The sequence below is a fragment of the Melospiza georgiana genome, chromosome 29, assembly GCF_028018845.1.
Source record: "Melospiza georgiana isolate bMelGeo1 chromosome 29, bMelGeo1.pri, whole genome shotgun sequence".
Lineage (NCBI taxonomy): Eukaryota > Metazoa > Chordata > Aves > Passeriformes > Passerellidae > Melospiza > Melospiza georgiana.
In genome coordinates this window covers 2189993-2209946 of record NC_080458.1, presented here as the reverse complement: position 1 = coordinate 2209946, position 19954 = coordinate 2189993, and the positions used below count along the sequence as shown (strand labels likewise).

Genomic DNA, 19954 nt, shown 5'->3' with positions numbered 1-19954 from the left:
GTCCCTCGGAAAACCTGAGTGCCCCTCCAAGTGCCCACCCGGCTCCTGCAAGTGTCCTCCAGACCATCAAGTTCTGTCTGAATTCCCTCCCAGACCCAGAACTGCCCCAAATGTGCCCCAGAAATGTCTCCCTGGACCCCAAAGTGGCCTTTTTTACTCTGTCTGGGAAAATAATAAAAAAGATGACAAAAGGATTTAAAATGGGACTAATTAGCATAAAGGAGAAATCAAGAGCCACACTGGATAGTGAATTAATGAAGGGAATTGTGTTACTTGGAACCAACGACGAATAAATTTTTGCATGCTAAAATGGTATGGGTTTTTTAATATAAACATTCCAATTAGGTAATACAAATATTGAATATTAATACGATAAATAAGAAAAATAATTATAATTTTATTAATTCAGTTAATTTTCTTTTAAGGGGTGATGAATAAGTATTTTTATGCTTTGGGATGTCAGTCTGTAAGAGACGGTCCAAAGATCCCTCATCTGTCTCACAGCCGCTGTCAAGGACGGAGATTAAAGCCCTCCCCAAGGACTGAGACTGAGACCCTTCAAATTCTAACCCAGGGGTGCTGGCCTGACTGGAGCGGGATGTCTGCCATAGGAAGCGGGATGTTTCCCATAGGAACCAGTCCTGAAACAACGGGCCCCGCTCACTGCTGGCACCAGTTTGTGCTGTTCAGAACTGGGCTGTCTGTACCTGTTCCCAATGGATTTATTCTCCACTGTTCCCTCCATGTGCTGTCCTGCTCCCCTCCTGGCGGTAGATTATAAAAGAGTCCTGAGTTAACCAAAGGCTTTGAGACTCTCCCTGACGTGACCAGACGGATCTATTGGCAGGACCACGAGGATTTCATCTCTTCATTGGCAGCTATTCCCCCCCTCCTTTTCTCTGTCTCTCTGTCCTTTATCCCCATTCTAATCCTTCTGCTGCATCTGCTGTGGGCACTCAATAAAAGGTGCATTTGTTTTGGTCAATACTGAAAGTCCCCTGCTGTGTGTCTTTGCACACTGAGATCAGTGAAAGGAACCATTGTGACCACCCTTGTACCAGGGGATCATGACACGGCCTGATGGGGTTACTGCCCACAGCATGTGAACGTGATCTTCTTGGTGGGGACTTAACTGGTTCATCTGCTCTTGCTTTCTGGTCTCAATATCCCCGAATTACCTTTGCCACCTGCTTTTCTTATATTGTGGTTCTCTGTAGTTCCTTCAATAGTCAGCCCTTCTTAAATTCACTCTTGGAATAGGGGATCATCACCTCCCCATCATAGTGAGTGCATTTGAATGCACTTGAATGCATTTTGCCTGCATTCCAAATATGGTCCCTGTTTTTGATTTACTGTGGAATCTCTGTTTGTATTTTCTACCTCTGTCGAGGCTGGGATTGAAGGTACTTGAGATGATATGTGGCGTTGAGATTCAGGTGGTTTTTGTCTGTAATCAGTGACACAGCCTCACAACCATGAGTTCTGCAGCCTTTCATCTAAGGACCAAAATGGCTCCCTGTCTCTTGTTACAAGGCCTGGATTGTACCAAGGAGACCATGGTGATACTGGGGATCCAAGGAGACCGTGGTGACCCCATGGACACTCATGGATCCATGGGCATTGTGACACAGCAGGGCTTCATGGAACCAAGGAGTCAACTGGGACTCTACAAAATCTCATGGAGCCAAGGGCCCATTGTGACACTGAAGAACTTCAGGGAACCAGAGTCTCTTGGGACACAGGGGGTACTCATGAAACCATGGAGACCATTTTGAAACTGCAAGGCCTGATGGAACCAAAGAGTCATTCTGGCACTTCTGATCCCTGGAAGCAAAGGGACCACAGTGACACAGTGGGGCTCTGTGGAACCAAGGGGCTGTGGTGACATTGTGGAATATCATTGAACTAACTGTCCATGGTGACACTGCAGGATCTGATGGAATCATGGACACCATTGTGACACTACAGGGCGTCATGGAAGCAAGGGACCATTGTCACACTCTGGGCCTCTTGGGATCCAAGGGCAGTTGTGATGCCATGGAAATTATGGCAACTATGGCACCATGAAACCAGGGAGACCATTGTGACCCTACAGGACCCCATGGAACTAAGGATTCATGGAACAGTGCAGGACACATGGAACCGAGGGGCCATTGTGAAGCTGTAGGACCAAAAGAGCCCATTGTGACACTGTGGGCCCCCATGGATCCAAAGGTCCATTTTGACATTGCAGGGCCTCATGTAATCCTGGAGACCACTGTGAAACTTTGGGGCCTTGTTGAATTAAGTGGCCCTGCAGGGCCTGATGGAACCAATGAGACCCCATAGAACCAAGGGTCCATTGTGACCCTGTGGTACCAAGGTGTCATGGGTTGACCCAGGCCAAATACCAGGCATCCATGTGGGCTGCTCACTCACTCCCCTCTGCAGCTGGACAAAGACAATTTAATAAAGGGTTCATGGGTTGAGATAAGGACTGGGCGAGATCACTCATCAAATACTGTCCTGGGAAAAACAGGCTTAGCTTAGAGATGTGAAATTCATTTATTACTAACAAAGTCAGAACAGCAAAATGGGAAATAAAATAAGCCCCTCACCTCCCCCCTTCCAGCTCTACCTCCTACCCCAGCAGTGCAGGGAGAAAGGGGGTGGGGTTTACGGTCAGTTCATCACCCATGGCTTCTGGCCCTGCTCAGGGAGAGGAGTGGTTCCCCTGCTGCACCGTGGGTCCCTCCCAAGGGAGACAGTTCTGCAGGATCTTCTCCCGTGGGGGTCCATTTCAGCCCTCTGCAAACTGCTGCAGTGTGAGTCCTTGCCAGGGACAACAGTCCTTCCCAAACTGCTGCAGCATGGGTCACTCTTCCAGGGGGTGCATTCCTCCAGGGACAGGCTGCTCCAGCCTGGGAGCAGGGCCCCTCTCTCCATGGCTGTCCTACAGGGTGCCTGGATCTCCATGGCCTGGAGCACCTCCTGCCCCTCCTTCTGCACTGACTTTGATATCTGCAGAGTTGTTCTTCTCACATGTTCTCCCTCTGCTCTCCTCTGGCTGCAGTTAAAACTGCGCCACAATCTCTACTTTGATTTCTTTTTCAATCTGTTATTGCAGAGGCATTGCCACCATTGTAACTGGCCCAGCCTTTGCCAGCAGCAGGTCCATCTTTGAAGCCACCAGGAACTGGCAGTGCCAGACACGGTGGAAGCTTGAGCAGCTTCTCACAGGAGCCATCCCTGTGCCCCCTGTGAAATAAAAAGCTGTGTTTCGTGTCAGGTACATACAGGCACTGTGGTATTTGTGATTGTAATATGTGTGGAAACTGACCATGGGACAGTTATTAAGATGAATTCTAATAATTACTGAGGAAAGTAAAGCATGGAAGAAGGCCTTTGAACCCATCCTTTGTTTGTAATTAACCTTGATAAGTCTTAATTTGGTTTAGGAGCATTTGAATTAAAGCGTTAAGGATGTTGCATTTTGGCAGGAACTTTCTGCTTGTAGCTGAGTCTTAAAGAGTTTTGCAATAATAACCTTTTGAAGTATAATTTTATAATATTGCTTGTAGTAAGGATCTTTGAAACTATAGCTTTATAATATATATAAAGGAAACATGCTTATCTCACACCTTATCAAAACAGTGAAAAGCAGCTTTAGAAAGGAAGATGAAGATCAACTCAAGGATTTATATTTTTGACCAAGGGAAGCTGGACATCACTGTTATGAGATTTATCATCTCTGCAATGAAAATTGGACCCACATCTGGAGAGCTGGACCTCACCATCTGGGAGATTTCTTCCTTCTTTCAGAAACCGAACCACCACCATCTGGGGATACTCCTTTCTGGGATACATCCTGAGAAAACTAAATCACAATAGATATGGAATTGTGAAATAAAAATTGGGAATAGAAACTGCTGAGAAAGCTTATTAGCACCCCTATAAACACCTGTAAGCCTCAGCTATCAGTGTGCAGTTGGAGGGAAAACTTTCCCCACCGTATCCATCGCTGTATTGCTCATACTTTACCATATTAATTAATAACTTTATTGCTGCTTGAATATTGGCCTCATCATGCTTCTCATTTATAACACCCCTGCAGTGGGAGCTGGGAGAGAAGAAGGGAATGCTGGCCTGTCCCTCAGTGGAGGCGTGGCTCATTTGCTAACAGCCGGTGCCTCCCAGATGAAAACTTTCAAACTCAGTGTTTTTCTGGGACAAAACATTTTTCACAGGCTGATCCACGTTTGGTCAGGGGCTTCTTGCTGGGATTTGGGCTGCCTGACTCCCCTCACGTGCGCCAGTGGCATGGGGGATGTGGCTCCCAGAGGTGCTGCCTCTGGCCACAAGTCCGGAGGGGATGGGGGTGATGTTGAGGAGCAGAAAACAGGAACACTGGAATTTGAATCACAGGGTTAGGGGTGGCGGGGGTGGACAGCGAGCATCGCTCACTTTTTCTGGGGAAAGAAGACCCGCAGATCCGGGATGGAGATCCTGGGAAAGCTTTCCTTCCCAGCCACCAGTGTGCACTGGTGGTTCTGGGGGAAGAGGGAAAAAGTGTTTGGTCACTCCAGCTGCCAAGGCACTGGCAGCACAGTGGGGGTGGGCTGTGAGAACAAAGACCCCGCCCTGCAGGCCAGGTCTGGGCTGTTTGGCCTGCCCACTGTTGGGTTTGGGGGCTTTGATCCCCCTACTTGGAGCCAGGGCACTGTTCTGTGGAAGGTGGACAGAGTACCAGCTCAAAGTACTGGAAAGCCATGAGTCAGACTCAGCCCAAGTGATTCAATTAAGGACAGTGGCCAAGGCATTCCAGAAATTTTCTCAATATTATTTGATAAATATCAATGGATTTCTTTTAATAGTTATTATTGATTTTTATTCAGCAGTTCTTTGTTTCAGGATTCTGCAAGTTTGTTTCAGGACCAAAAGGGACCTTCAGGGATGTCAAAGATCAACACCTTCAGTGACTGGGATTGTACTGGGATGCTACAGGGATCATATTGGGAGTAGCTGAGCCCATGCTGGGGCAGACTGTGATCACACTGATGGGGACTGGGATCATACTGGGATGATACTGGGATGGAGTTGGAGCCTGCAGTTTGCAATTGAGACCATATTGGGGACAGATGGGATATACTGGGAGTGACTGGGATCATTCTGAGGGTGACCAGGAGGAGCTCTGAGCAACTGGGATCATGCAAGGAGCAACTGGGAGGAACTGGGAGTGACTGGGTGCATGATGGGCATGATTGGAAGCCTCTGGGCTTATACTGGGATGAACTGGGGTCATGCTGGAGGTGACTGGGATCATACTGGCAGTGAGTGCCACTACACTGAATCTGACTGGGAGTGGTTGGGAGCAAATGGGATCATCCTGGAAGGAACTGGGAGTAACTGGGAATGTGCTGGAAGGAATTGGGGTACACTGGGAGAAACTGGGAGTGACTGGAACAAAAGTGAGGGTGAAAGGGAACAACTGGAACCATGTGGGGCACAACTGGTTCATACTGGCAATGACTGGGAGCACACTGAGATCATCTCTGGATCCTACTGAGAGGGACTGGACTAATACTGGGAGTATAAGAGAGCGACTGGGAACACACCCTGCACATCATCCCCCATGCTAGGGGGGGACTGGGAGCAACTGGGATCACACTTTGGGCTACTGGGAGCAACTGAGAGAAACTGGGATGATGCTGCAAGCAAACTGGAGGAACTGGCAATGACTGGATGCAGGCTGGAGGCAACTGGGATATGCTGGGCGTGACTGAGATAATACTGGGATAACAAGCACCTTACTGGGATCACTGGGAGTGTCTGGGAAGAACTATGGACATGCCGAGGGAAACTGGGATGTACGGGGAGTGTTTGTAATCATACTGGAAATGACTGGGAACAAGGGGGACCATGCTGGGGAGAACTGGGACCATGGTAGGGGCAACTGGGAGTGAGTGGGAGTGACTGGGTCTACACTGGGGGCAACTGGGCATGACTGGGATCATGCTGGCAGGGACTGGGATCACATGGGGAGTGACTGGGACTATAGAAGGGACATCAGGGTTCAACTGGGATCACACTGGGAGGAACAGGGAGCAACTGGAACCATGCTGGGGGCAACTGGGATCATACTGGATCATACTTGGAGCAACTGGGACTGCACTGAGGGTGACTGGGAGTGGCTGTGAGCAACTGGGATCAGGCTGGAAGCAACTGAGGACAACTGGGACTAACTGGGAACCTGCTGGGAGTAACTGGAATGTGCTGGGAGTGATTGAAACGACAGTGGGGGTAAATGGGAGCAACTGGAACCCCACTGGATGATAATGGGAGCAGCTGTGCCCATGCTGGGGTCATACTGGAACTGACAGGCATCATACTGGGAGTGACTTGAAAAGCATTAGGAGTATCTGAGAGTGACTGGGATCCTACTGGAACCAGACTGGGAGTGACTGGAAAGGTGCTGGCTCTGACTGGAATCATGCTGGAGGTGACTGCGAGCAACTGGGGCCACACTGGGAGTGACAGTGACAGGCAGTCACTCTGAGTGTGACTGGAATCATACTGGGAGAATCTGGGAGTGACTGGGATCATACTGGGGGTGGTTGTAACCATACTGGTGTGGACTGTGTGCAGCTGGGATCATCCTGGGAGCCACTGGGATTACAGCAGGTGAGAATGGATCCTGACTGGGGGTTACTGGGAGCTACTGGGCCCATGTTGAGAAGACAATGTGGCACATTGGGAGCAACTGGGATCAACTGGAAGGTACTGGAACCATGCTGAGGGGACTAAGAACACAACTGGTGCAACTGGGTGTGAGATTCTGTCCAAAACTTCCCTCATCTGCCTCACGATCGTCATTGGGGACCACTGAAAAAATGACCCCCCGTCTTAAATCTCTGTCCCTGTAGGAGAAAGTCACATGCTAAGGGGCCCGAGACCTGAGAGCATTGCTAAGCTATTGTTTCACAGGTGTGTTTACTGTATGCTACACTGAGCTCAATGAAAAGAAGAGAAAGACATTCTGCTCTTTTTGCAACAATAGCTCTGGGATTCTTCCCCCACCTCTCGGCCTGGCCAGACTTCTCCTGAGTTATGGGTGGTCCTCCAAAGAATACCCCTCTTGCTTGTTTGCAATCACTGTAACAGACAAACTGAGATGTAAGAAGCCTCTTCACCAGAGAAAAAGCGAGACATGAATGCCTATGTGAGAAGGCCCCCTCTCACACTTTCCAAGGACTGGGACTGAAACCTACAACCCGGGGGAGGTGTGTGGGAGAGGCAAGCTAACCAAAGCAAGATGGATGTTGCAGGTGTGAGCACTGGACCACAAAGACAATGGCTCTCGCCCACTGCTGAGAACATGGACTGTGTGTACCCTTCTCTAAATACCATTCTTTCCCCCAAAGATACAACAGACTACCTTTGATTCAGTTTAAAGTTCTATTCCCCTTCCCCCATCAAAAAAGAGTGTAACTGGAGTCCAAATGGACTGCACCTCTGAGATCTCCCTGGACGTGACCTGGTGAACTTCACTGGCTAGACATCGAGGGACTTCGCCATTCTACGTTTGGTAGCTCTATACCCATTCTTTTTCCTCCCTCTTTTCCCTTATTTTTTCCTTTCTTCCCCGATTCCTCCCCAGTGCATTTTTGCTGGGGTTATTTCAATAGAGGTGCATTTGTTTTGATTATCACTGAAAACCCCTTGTATCATGTCGGATCTTTTGCACTCTGAGATCACAAACCATCACAAAACCCGTTCATAAGGATGGATCGTGACACCAGGTCACTGTGGCCTGGTTTGGGTTGCCCAGGGCAGGAAAGATGTCTGGCAGCTGGAGCAGGGTCTGGGAAGGGCCTCCAAGGTGGAGCTGGAGCCCTTGGGCTGTGAGCAGAGGCTGAGGGAGCTGGTCCAGTCTGGAGCAGGGAAGGCTGAGGGGCTCCTCAGCCCAGCCTGGCAGTGCCAGCGAGGAGGGGATGGAGAACACAGAGCCAGGCTCTTCACCGGGGGGCCTGGGGGGAGACAAAAGCCAATGGATGGAAGGGGAAAGAGGGGAGATCAGCCAGGGCATGAGGAGATGAAATGAGTCAGGTTGGTTTCAGCATTTCCTCAACACCAAGAGCAGCCTGACCTCCCTTCTCCATCCACCACTGACAGCTTTGCAAATCAGGAATTCGTGGAGCTGTTTTTCCTCCACACCAGGGCAAGCATCCTGCTACAAGAACTTAATTGTGTTTATATCTATCACAGAACCACGTTTGTCTGAAAATAATTTTAGTATGGAAATCACTTATGGATGGTGGACTCATCAGGGACTGCTGGGACGTTGTGCATAGCTCAGGGAAGAGCGTGATTGTTATTAAATTGTGTCCTGTTCAACTGTGGTCTGTTGGCCATGAAGAGAAGCTTTCTGTGCCTCTGAGTCTCACCAGTTCTGGTCCCTCAAAGGACACAAACCTGATGAGTTGTGGCTCCCTCTCCAGTGGTGGCAATTGGATGTCCCTCCATACTCAGAGCAGAGCTCCCTTGTCCTAGAAAGTCCCTGGCAATGCAGGGATGAAGGAAACAAGACAGGCTGTGGGGATCAGGTGCAGGGTAGAGCCAGGGAGAAGAATGACTTTTGCATTTGATGGAGTTGTGCCTTCCCTTGCCTTTGCTGGCTGACAAGAAATGAGCATCCCTCTGTGTCTCGGGCAGCTCCTTCTCCAAGGAAAGCAGGTGGGAGTTGGAGCCAAGGAGCTGAAAGCTGCAGGTGCAGCCTGGGCTGGAGGAAGCTCAGATTTGCACAAGGCTGCTCTGAGTGCCAGGGCTTGGATGGGGGAAATGGTGGGGTGGGGGTAGGGACAGAGTCTGATTAATTGTCAGCCACAAAGTGTCTTGATTTCCATGTCTATTCAAACTGCATGAGGAGGTACTTGGATTCAGTGACAATTGGAGATTGCACATATCAATGAATTACCAGGAAAACAAAACTAAACAGGACCTAAAAAATCTTTTCTCACTGTCTTTTTAAATATCATGTATTCACTTTGAATACACCACTGAGTTCTATTTAACTACAAATTACTAGGAAATTGAAATACAATTATTCCCAGAGGCTTGGCTTGTTAAGGTGTTCTGAATGTTAATGAGCCCTGGGACACTGAATTCCTGCACTGAAGAGCTGAAGGCTGAACAAGCCTCTAGAGCAGGAAAATTCAGCAGCAGCCTCCAAGTTGCTGAGGATGTCAGCAGCCCCCACTGAGGCCATCCCTGCCCAGAGACCGTGGGGGAATGGGCAGACAAGGAGAGCGTCCCTGGGGCTGGGGCAGCACAACTCAGAGGCAGCAGCGGCTCCAGCTGGGAAATGGAGTGTGGAATGTGGCTGGGAAAGCCCTGCCTGGGGTGTGCCAAGCAGGACAGACAAGCCCTGATCCACATTCGCCAAACAATTCTCTCAATGAGAAATTTAAAAGCAGTTACAGTTGTTTGTGTTCTCTGAGTTGGATGCGCTGGAGAAATACCAACAAGAGTTTCTCAGGAGCTCAAAACAACAAAACAGCCTTTAGTGGGAACTTAAGAAAATCAGTGAAACTCTGGGAAATGGTTTAATAGGACATTCAATCAACAACAAAAAAAACCCACTTCTCAAAGCATTAACTTGGCCCATTCAACTTCAAAAACTCTTAGCTTGTTTAATTTAAAGTTAATCAAAATTTGCAAGAGGACAGAAATTGAAGGAGAATGCACAGGAAGAGAGAAAAATGTCATTTAGAGAAGCACACACAGAGCTACCGACTCCTGGATTCCAGCACTGTTCAGATAGAAATTCCAAGAGGAGGTAGGGTCCAGATGTGTGCTTGCCTTGTGGTCAGTCTTCAATACTTCTTGGTCTTCCTGGGCCCTTCCCCCAAGTGGGATTTGGGCTCATTTGGTGCCTCAGGAGCTGGGCTGGGGGCTGCAGAGATGGCTGTGGAGCATTGCCTGTGCTGTGCCAGGGACTGGCAGACACTGCTGGGCTGGGATAGAGGCTCTGGGGGGATTTGGGTTACAGGGCAGGGCAGGGCTGGGGTTACAGGGCAGGGCACGGCTGGACCTGCCCCTTCCTCCCCCACACATGAAATGTTTTGAGCCAACAATCTCCTCTAGTCTGTCACAATTGGGAATGTTGGAGGTGGAACCCCAATTCTGGCCATGTGCACCTGGACTAGAAGGACAGCTCTTTTCCATAGGAAGGAAAACACAGAGCCCCAGTGTTTGGAAGGCAGGTGAGAGCCTCACTGGGCCAAGGCCAGGCAGACTTGTCAGTAATGGCAGATTTTGTCTGGGAGCAGTGTTTGAATATAGAGAATTTTGGAGGTGGAAGCCCAATCTCAGCCATGGGTTCCTGGAGAAGCAGGACAGTTCTTTCCCAAAGGAAGGAGAGCACAGAGCCTTCCCCAGTGTTTTGTGGATAGAAGAGATGTGACCCTTGTGAAACCACTGCCAGCCAGACTTGTCCTGGAAATATTCCGATGGGAGCAATCCCTGGATATAAGGAAACTTGGAGGTGAAATCACAATTCTGGCCATGGGTGCCTGGAGGAGAAGGACAGTTCTGTTCAATAGGAAGGAAAGCACAGAGCCCCAGTGTTTCATTAGCAGATTAGAAGAGATCCTCAACATGCCAAGGTCAGTTGGACCACTCAGGGAGTCCATGTGAGGCCAAACCAGTCAGACATGCTCTGTGTCCCCTTGGTTTTAAGACATTAACCACATAATGTCACGATGGTTCCTTGATTCCGTGCGGTCCAGCAGTGTCATAATGGACCCTTGGTTCAGTGGAGTCGCACAATGTCAAAGTGGCCCCCGGGTTCCAGAAGGCCCCAAGTATCACAATGGTCCCAATTACTCCATGAGGCCTTGCAATGTCACAATGGTCTCTGTAGTTCCCCAGACCCCACAATAACATGTAACTCTTCTGTTCCATGAGCCCTGAATGTCACAATGGACCTTTGGACTCGGGGGTTTGCGGTGTCACAATGGTCTCCTTTGGCTCAAGAGTGTCACAATTGGATGATTGATGACAGAAGGCCCCTCTGTGTCACCCTGGAGCTTTGGTTCCATGCAGCCCTGCAGTGTCACAATGAACCCTTGGTTCAATGGGGTTCCACAATGTCACCATGGCCCCAAGGTTCCATGCAGCCCTGCAGTGTCACAATGGTCTCCTTTGGTTCCCCAGTGTCACAATGGACCACTGATGACACGAGGCCTCGCAATGTCATAATGGACCTTTGGTTCCATGCAGCCCTGCAGTGTCACAAAGGCCTCTTGGTTTCACTGGGCCCCACATTATCACAATGGTCCTCTTGGTTCTGTGGGGATCCCCAGGGTCACAATGGTCTCACTGGTTCCATGAGGCCACACAGTGTCAAAATGCTTTGTTTATTCCATGGGGCCTCATAGTGCCACAATGGTCTCCATGATTCCATGAGTACCCTCAGTGTCACAATGGCCCCATGGTTCCATGACACCCCCAAGTGTCACAATGGTTTCCACAGTTCCATGAGGCCCCACAGTGTGACAATGGACCCTTGGTTTGATGGGGTCTTTCAGTATCACAATGACCCCTACATTCCATGGAGCCACACAGTGTCAGTATAGTCCCCTTGGTTCCGTGACGTCCAGCGATGTCACAGTGCTCTCCATGATTCCATAAGGCCCCACAGTGTCACCATGGTCCCTTGGTCTCGCAGAGCCCCACAGTGTCACAATGCTCCCTTGGTTCCATGGGCCCTGTGCTGCTGCATTCCCCCCTCCCCTTCTCAGGCCGCCCTGCCAGCTCAGAAATGCTCCTTGGGGCTCGGCCATGGCCAACAGCCCCTGGGCTCAGCTCCTCTGCAGCTCATATCAAACACTGTCTGCTCCAGGCACTGCTCCTGCCCAACCAGCTCCTGCTTTCTGTAGGAGCAGCCCTGGGAACTGTTTTTATTCCCTCAGTGGCACAACATACCTGTTCTCACACTGCCAAACAAAGCTGTTGATGCCAAGCGCGGCCAGGATGAACCATTGCTGGGACTGAAGCCCCTCTCTTGGGGCCCTGCAAACAGCGCTCCAAAAGGAGCCCTTGGAGCTCTCCTGGGCCAGCCACTCCCTCTGAGTGGGGCCTCTCCCAGCCGGGAACGCTCCCATATGCTGCACTCAGGGATCCTGAACAATGATGGAGCCTGGGCCGATCCCCCCACTCCTCCAGGCTCAACCCTTCACCCGCTGGGGAGATGCCAAAGGATCCACAGGGAGCATTTCCTGCCCTCAGGGGAATTGCTCACAGGTGCCTTGCACTGACTCTTTGTGTCTGTGTGCACACAGGAGTGCCTGTGCTGGGGAAATGTGGCAGAAATGCTGCTCTCTGAGGAGTTGGAGTGCCTGGGATAGCTGAGTCAGTCAGGCCTGCAGGGAAGGTTAAATCACAAAGTCTAAGTGAAGTTAATTGCTGCTAAGAGTTGTTCTTTTGCTAAGTTGTTATTTTTCTAAGTTGCTACCTTTAGTGTAAGTTATAAGCTAAGCAAAATATTGTAAATTGTTATTCCTCTGTTAAATTGCAAAGCCATAGGTTTAAGTTAGATTAAATGCTGTTACACTCTACTCTTTTGCTAAATTGTGAAGTTGAAAGTATGAGTTAAGGTTAAGGTATCAGTTAAGTCCTGTTAAGTTTGAGCTCTGTTAAGCTTTTAGGCCGTATTCCTTTTATCCTTGCCCTCACTGTCCTTGTGTCTCACACACACACACACAGGGACAGTTCTGGGTTAATTTCTGGTTTGATTGCCTGGATTTTGTTTGGTTTTGTTGTTGCTTTGTTTCCTTGGTGTGCCTGAAGTGTCCAGTCAGGAGCAGAGAGACTCTGGCCAAGGAACTTTGTGCTGCTGTCCCTTAATATTCAATCTGGTTTTTGCTGATCCCTTGCTGGGGATTTTTTCAGTGCTCTTAAGGCCTCGTTTGTAACAGGGTGAAGGAGCCCTGGCACAGGCTCTGGCCCTGGGGACACGGGGACGCTGCCGGGGGGTCCCTGTCCCCTGTGCCACCCCCAGGGCCCCGGCCCCCCGTCCCCATGTCACGCTCTGGGGTCGATCTCGTGGAACATCCTCTGGGGGAGGCTGCAGGGCTGGGGGGACCTGGGGGGACCCGGGGGGACAGGGGACCCCGCTGTGCACGAGCAGGGTTGGACTGCTCTGGGGGGAATTGTGAGGGGGGCAGAGTGACCTCTCCAGTGACCTCACACAGCCCCCGTGATGTCACACTGCCCTTGTGATGCCACATATCCCTGTGATGTCACACAGCCCCTGTGATGTCACAAAGCCATCTCTATGTCACCTTGTGATGTCATACAGCCGTGCTGTGACGTCACAGAAGACTGATGCCACAAAGTCACCCTGTAATGGCACAATCTGTTCTGTGATGTCACAGCCTGCTCCATGATGTTACACAGCCACCAGGTGATGTCACAACCAACTCTCTGATGCCACAGAGCCACCCTCTATGATGGCAGACTCTGCTCTATGGCCTCGCACCCTACTCTGTGACGTCACAGCCAGCTCTGTGATGTCACAGAACCCTCAAGAACTCAGTTCTATTGAAACATTGAAGTTTCTTGTACTTTGAAGAGATCCCTGTCAGGGACACCAGTGAGAAAGTGTCCCCAGGTTCCAGCCAGAGCAGAACCCTGCAGGCAGTGATGACAGCAGGGGACAAGCAAGACAAAGGTATCTTTGTTCTGAGCAAAGCTGGATGTGTGTCAGGAATGCAAAGGGCCAAGGTCGGAGCCCCAGCCCCTGGCCAGGCAGATCCTGTCCCTCCCTCCTTGCTCAGGGCTCTTCCAAGGATGGGCACTGGCATGTGGGGATGTGCAATGCCAAGGGCAGGAGCATGGGACGGCCCCTGCCAGGCTGCTGAGCAGGGACAAGGAGGCAGTGAGGCCCCAGGCCTGCAAGGGTCACTTGTCTCCTGCTCCTGCCTCAGGCCCAGGGCCAGCAGCCATGGCCAAAGTGCCGCCCACGTTGGCTCTGGCAGGGCTGTCTTGCAGCTGCTGCCCATCCCTGTGCCCTGTGCAGCCCAGGCTGTCCCACGGCGTCCCTGCCCTGCGCCTCTGTCCCTGCAGGCTGTCGGCATCCCCCGGCTGCCCCACCTGGCTGGGCCCTTCCTTTGCTGACAGCTCTGCCTCCTGCCTGCCTCTGCCTGCCCACACAAAGCCTGGGGCTCATACCAAAAGGGTTAATTCAATTTTTACCCTGCCTGACAACTTTCAGCACAGGAACAAGGCATGCAGGGGCTGCTTTCCCAGCAGGAATGGTTGGAAGACAAGATGAAGACATCTGGCTCAATAGTGCAGGGATAGAGAAAACAAGGACTGAATCTGGGAACTTGGGGTGGGTTTTATGGAAATGAATGAATTGTAATTCACATTTAGTGTCTGTATATAAGCAACAGACTGGTAGAATTACATTTCCATGTGAGGCTTGGAGTTATCCCTCACTAGAGCTCTGGCCTGAATAAATGACACCCTCTGAAACAGCAAATTCATGTACAGGGAAAAAGCAGCTCTGTGCTGAGTGGAGTGGAGACTGAGGACAGCAGAGGAGACCTGGGAGGGACTGAAGGGAGGTTTCAGAGATGGTGGATCCTTTTGGCACAATAGAGACCAGGCAGAGAAAGAAAGAATTAATGCAAGGGGCAGATAAGGAGAGCCAGACAGGACCCAAACAGAAAGGAATTTCCCTGTCAGGGCAGGGCTGCAGTGCAGCACGTCCACAGAAGGAACCTTTGTGTGAGCAGGCAGAGGCAGGCAGTCGTGTCCCTCAATGGGACCCATTAAAACTTCAAGAAAATTTGGAGTTTAAATTTAACTTTGTGTTATTGAGAAGGTATTTCAAGAACCTCTCAAGGACTGAGTCTGATAAAAACAACAGCAAAGCCCTGAGAGGGTCATTAAAGTTTTCCTAGTCCAGTTACGGAAAAATTTTCCAAGAGCAGTAATAAAATATACATTCCTATTTTAAAGGTGTATTTTATTAAATTTCTCTTTAGAGCAGAGGTGATTGCAGCATTCTGTGATGGATATTGACCCAGGGTCTCTCCTCAGCAGCTCTGGCCTGCTCACAGAAGCTGTGCCTTGAGCTCTGACCCAGTGTGGACAACCTTGCTCCACATTGCCCAGCCCCATCCTGTCTGTCCTCACTGCCCTGGCCCCTGCTGTGCTTGCAGAGCTGGCTGCACCCAGCCTCAGAGGGGTTTTCCCTTTTTGTACTTTTTGCAGCAATCTCAAACTGCTGAGTTTCCCCACTGCAAACAGACACGCTGCTCAGGTGTGTGCCAGCCCCAGGTGCCACCAAAGGCACTGCAGAGCTGCCCTGGGCCAGCTGTGAGGGTAGATCATCAGCCCAAGCTGCACTGGGCCCCTGCAAGGGCTGTGGCCATGGGCACTGCACTGACCCAACTGCTGGGTTTGGCTGCCACGGCCACCAAGAGAAATGAAACTGTCCTTGGAAACACTGGGGAGGACTGGGACATACTGGGGAACACTGGGAACACTGTGGGAGACACTGGGACATACTGGGAGTGACACTGGGGTGATACTGGGACATACTGGAGACACTGGGGCCATTGTGGAGAAGACTGGGGACAGTGGGGCATCCTGTGGATGACACTGCAGGGAACTGGAAGGGACTGGGAATAAACTCAGGTGTATTGGGAGGGACTGGGCTTTACTGGGAGGTACTGGAGGTGCACTGGCGTTGTACTGGGTTCTACTTGGGATGAACTGAGCTGTACTGGGGTTGTACTGGTCTGTACTCGGGATGAACTGGGCTGTAATGGGAGGGACTGGACAAGTTGAATGGACTGTTCCCGCCTCCACCGCATCCCATTTGCCAAGACTCCCGCCCGTCATCACTCGAAGCCAATCAGTGCCAGAGATCGGAGACTCAGGAACGGTGCCTACGGTAGCCACAACTCCCGTCATGTCTAGCGGCCCAATTGAGCCCCATTGAAGCCGGGACTACAACGCCCGTCATGCCCCGCGCTCCACAGAACCCCGGTATCTGCCCCCCCTTTGTCCCTTAAGTGTCCCCCAGACCCTCCAGGATCCCTCAGTGCCCACTCAGCGCCCATTCGGGACCCCCAAAAGCGTCCCCGGATCCCCTGAGTGCTCCTGACCCCACAGATGCCCGGTACAGCCGCTTCTGGGAATTCATCTCCTCTCATGCACCGCAACCCCAGAGCCCCTGAGAACACAGTCCTGCACCTAAAACTCCTGCCGTGCCCCCCACCCTAAAAAGCCTTGTTAGAGGTCCTCGAACTCCCTGCAATTTCTCTTGAACCGTTTACGTTCCCCCGAGGATCTCAAGTCGCGGCTCGGACGCAGGAGTCTCCCCCAACAGCCTTCCCGGACTCCCAAACAAAGCGTTCGAGCCACTTCCGGGACTACGGCTCCCATCATGCTCCGCAGCTCATGTCCAGTGCTGTTCCAGCCGGGACTTCATCTCCCGTTGTGCCCCGCGCCTCCACTGCGAGCCATTGCAGCTGCGCCTCGAACTCCCGTCATGCTCCGTGGCCCCGTTTAACCGTATTAGATGGTCGCCTACAACTCCCATCAACCCTCGCGCCCCAGAGATCCCAGTCAGAGCCCCCCAAGGGCCCTCCCGGACCCCGAAGGGCCCCAAATTCCCCTCTCTGACCTCCAAGGGTCCCCCTGGACCCCTAAGTGCTGCCCCGGACCCCGAACTGTCCCTCGGAAAACCTGAGTGCCCCTCCAAGTGCCCACCCGGCTCCTGCAAGTGTCCTCCAGACCATCAAGTTCTGTCTGAATTCCCTCCCAGACCCAGAACTGCCCCAAATGTGCCCCAGAAATGTCTCCCTGGACCCCAAAGTGGCCTTTTTTACTCTGTCTGGGAAAATAATAAAAAAGATGACAAAAGGATTTAAAATGGGACTAATTAGCATAAAGGAGAAATCAAGAGCCACACTGGATAGTGAATTAATGAAGGGAATTGTGTTACTTGGAACCAACGACGAATAAATTTTTGCATGCTAAAATGGTATGGGTTTTTTAATATAAACATTCCAATTAGGTAATACAAATATTGAATATTAATACGATAAATAAGAAAAATAATTATAATTTTATTAATTCAGTTAATTTTCTTTTAAGGGGTGATGAATAAGTATTTTTATGCTTTGGGATGTCAGTCTGTAAGAGACGGTCCAAAGATCCCTCATCTGTCTCACAGCCGCTGTCAAGGACGGAGATTAAAGCCCTCCCCAAGGACTGAGACTGAGACCCTTCAAATTCTAACCCAGGGGTGCTGGCCTGACTGGAGCGGGATGTCTGCCATAGGAAGCGGGATGTTTCCCATAGGAACCAGTCCTGAAACAACGGGCCCCGCTCACTGCTGGCACCAGTTTGTGCTGTTCAGAACTGGGCTGTCTGTACCTGTTCCCAATGGATTTATTCTCCACTGTTCCCTCCATGTGCTGTCCTGCTCCCCTCCTGGCGGTAGATTATAAAAGAGTCCTGAGTTAACCAAAGGCTTTGAGACTCTCCCTGACGTGACCAGACGGATCTATTGGCAGGACCACGAGGATTTCATCTCTTCATTGGCAGCTATTCCCCCCCTCCTTTTCTCTGTCTCTCTGTCCTTTATCCCCATTCTAATCCTTCTGCTGCATCTGCTGTGGGCACTCAATAAAAGGTGCATTTGTTTTGGTCAATACTGAAAGTCCCCTGCTGTGTGTCTTTGCACACTGAGATCAGTGAAAGGAACCATTGTGACCACCCTTGTACCAGGGGATCATGACACGGCCTGATGGGGTTACTGCCCACAGCATGTGAACGTGATCTTCTTGGTGGGGACTTAACTGGTTCATCTGCTCTTGCTTTCTGGTCTCAATATCCCCGAATTACCTTTGCCACCTGCTTTTCTTATATTGTGGTTCTCTGTAGTTCCTTCAATAGTCAGCCCTTCTTAAATTCACTCTTGGAATAGGGGATCATCACCTCCCCATCATAGTGAGTGCATTTGAATGCACTTGAATGCATTTTGCCTGCATTCCAAATATGGTCCCTGTTTTTGATTTACTGTGGAATCTCTGTTTGTATTTTCTACCTCTGTCGAGGCTGGGATTGAAGGTACTTGAGATGATATGTGGCGTTGAGATTCAGGTGGTTTTTGTCTGTAATCAGTGACACAGCCTCACAACCATGAGTTCTGCAGCCTTTCATCTAAGGACCAAAATGGCTCCCTGTCTCTTGTTACAAGGCCTGGATTGTACCAAGGAGACCATGGTGATACTGGGGATCCAAGGAGACCGTGGTGACCCCATGGACACTCATGGATCCATGGGCATTGTGACACAGCAGGGCTTCATGGAACCAAGGAGTCAACTGGGACTCTACAAAATCTCATGGAGCCAAGGGCCCATTGTGACACTGAAGAACTTCAGGGAACCAGAGTCTCTTGGGACACAGGGGGTACTCATGAAACCATGGAGACCATTTTGAAACTGCAAGGCCTGATGGAACCAAAGAGTCATTCTGGCACTTCTGATCCCTGGAAGCAAAGGGACCACAGTGACACAGTGGGGCTCTGTGGAACCAAGGGGCTGTGGTGACATTGTGGAATATCATTGAACTAACTGTCCATGGTGCAGGATCTGATGGAATCATGGACACCATTGTGACACTACAGGGCGTCATGGAAGCAAGGGACCATTGTCACACTCTGGGCCTCTTGGGATCCAAGGGCAGTTGTGATGCCATGGAAATTATGGCAACTATGGCACCATGAAACCAGGGAGACCATTGTGACCCTACAGGACCCCATGGAACTAAGGATTCATGGAACAGTGCAGGACACATGGAACCGAGGGGCCATTGTGAAGCTGTAGGACCAAAAGAGCCCATTGTGACACTGTGGGCCCCCATGGATCCAAAGGTCCATTTTGACATTGCAGGGCCTCATGTAATCCTGGAGACCACTGTGAAACTTTGGGGCCTTGTTGAATTAAGTGGCCCTGCAGGGCCTGATGGAACCAATGAGACCCCATAGAACCAAGGGTCCATTGTGACCCTGTGGTACCAAGGTGTCATGGGTTGACCCAGGCCAAATACCAGGCATCCATGTGGGCTGCTCACTCACTCCCCTCTGCAGCTGGACAAAGACAATTTAATAAAGGGTTCATGGGTTGAGATAAGGACTGGGCGAGATCACTCATCAAATACTGTCCTGGGAAAAACAGGCTTAGCTTAGAGATGTGAAATTCATTTATTACTAACAAAGTCAGAACAGCAAAATGGGAAATAAAATAAGCCCCTCACCTCCCCCCTTCCAGCTCTACCTCCTACCCCAGCAGTGCAGGGAGAAAGGGGGTGGGGTTTACGGTCAGTTCATCACCCATGGCTTCTGGCCCTGCTCAGGGAGAGGAGTGGTTCCCCTGCTGCACCGTGGGTCCCTCCCAAGGGAGACAGTTCTGCAGGATCTTCTCCCGTGGGGGTCCATTTCAGCCCTCTGCAAACTGCTGCAGTGTGAGTCCTTGCCAGGGACAACAGTCCTTCCCAAACTGCTGCAGCATGGGTCACTCTTCCAGGGGGTGCATTCCTCCAGGGACAGGCTGCTCCAGCCTGGGAGCAGGGCCCCTCTCTCCATGGCTGTCCTACAGGGTGCCTGGATCTCCATGGCCTGGAGCACCTCCTGCCCCTCCTTCTGCACTGACTTTGATATCTGCAGAGTTGTTCTTCTCACATGTTCTCCCTCTGCTCTCCTCTGGCTGCAGTTAAAACTGCGCCACAATCTCTACTTTGATTTCTTTTTCAATCTGTTATTGCAGAGGCATTGCCACCATTGTAACTGGCCCAGCCTTTGCCAGCAGCAGGTCCATCTTTGAAGCCACCAGGAACTGGCAGTGCCAGACACGGTGGAAGCTTGAGCAGCTTCTCACAGGAGCCATCCCTG

The 19954-nt window shown here is 50.8% G+C and overlaps 1 pseudogene; it reads right to left on the bottom strand.

The window, feature by feature from the left end:
* LOC131094398 (zinc finger protein 850-like) overlaps positions 1-19954 on the bottom strand; it is a 672678-nt pseudogene that overhangs the window by 469964 nt on the left and 182760 nt on the right.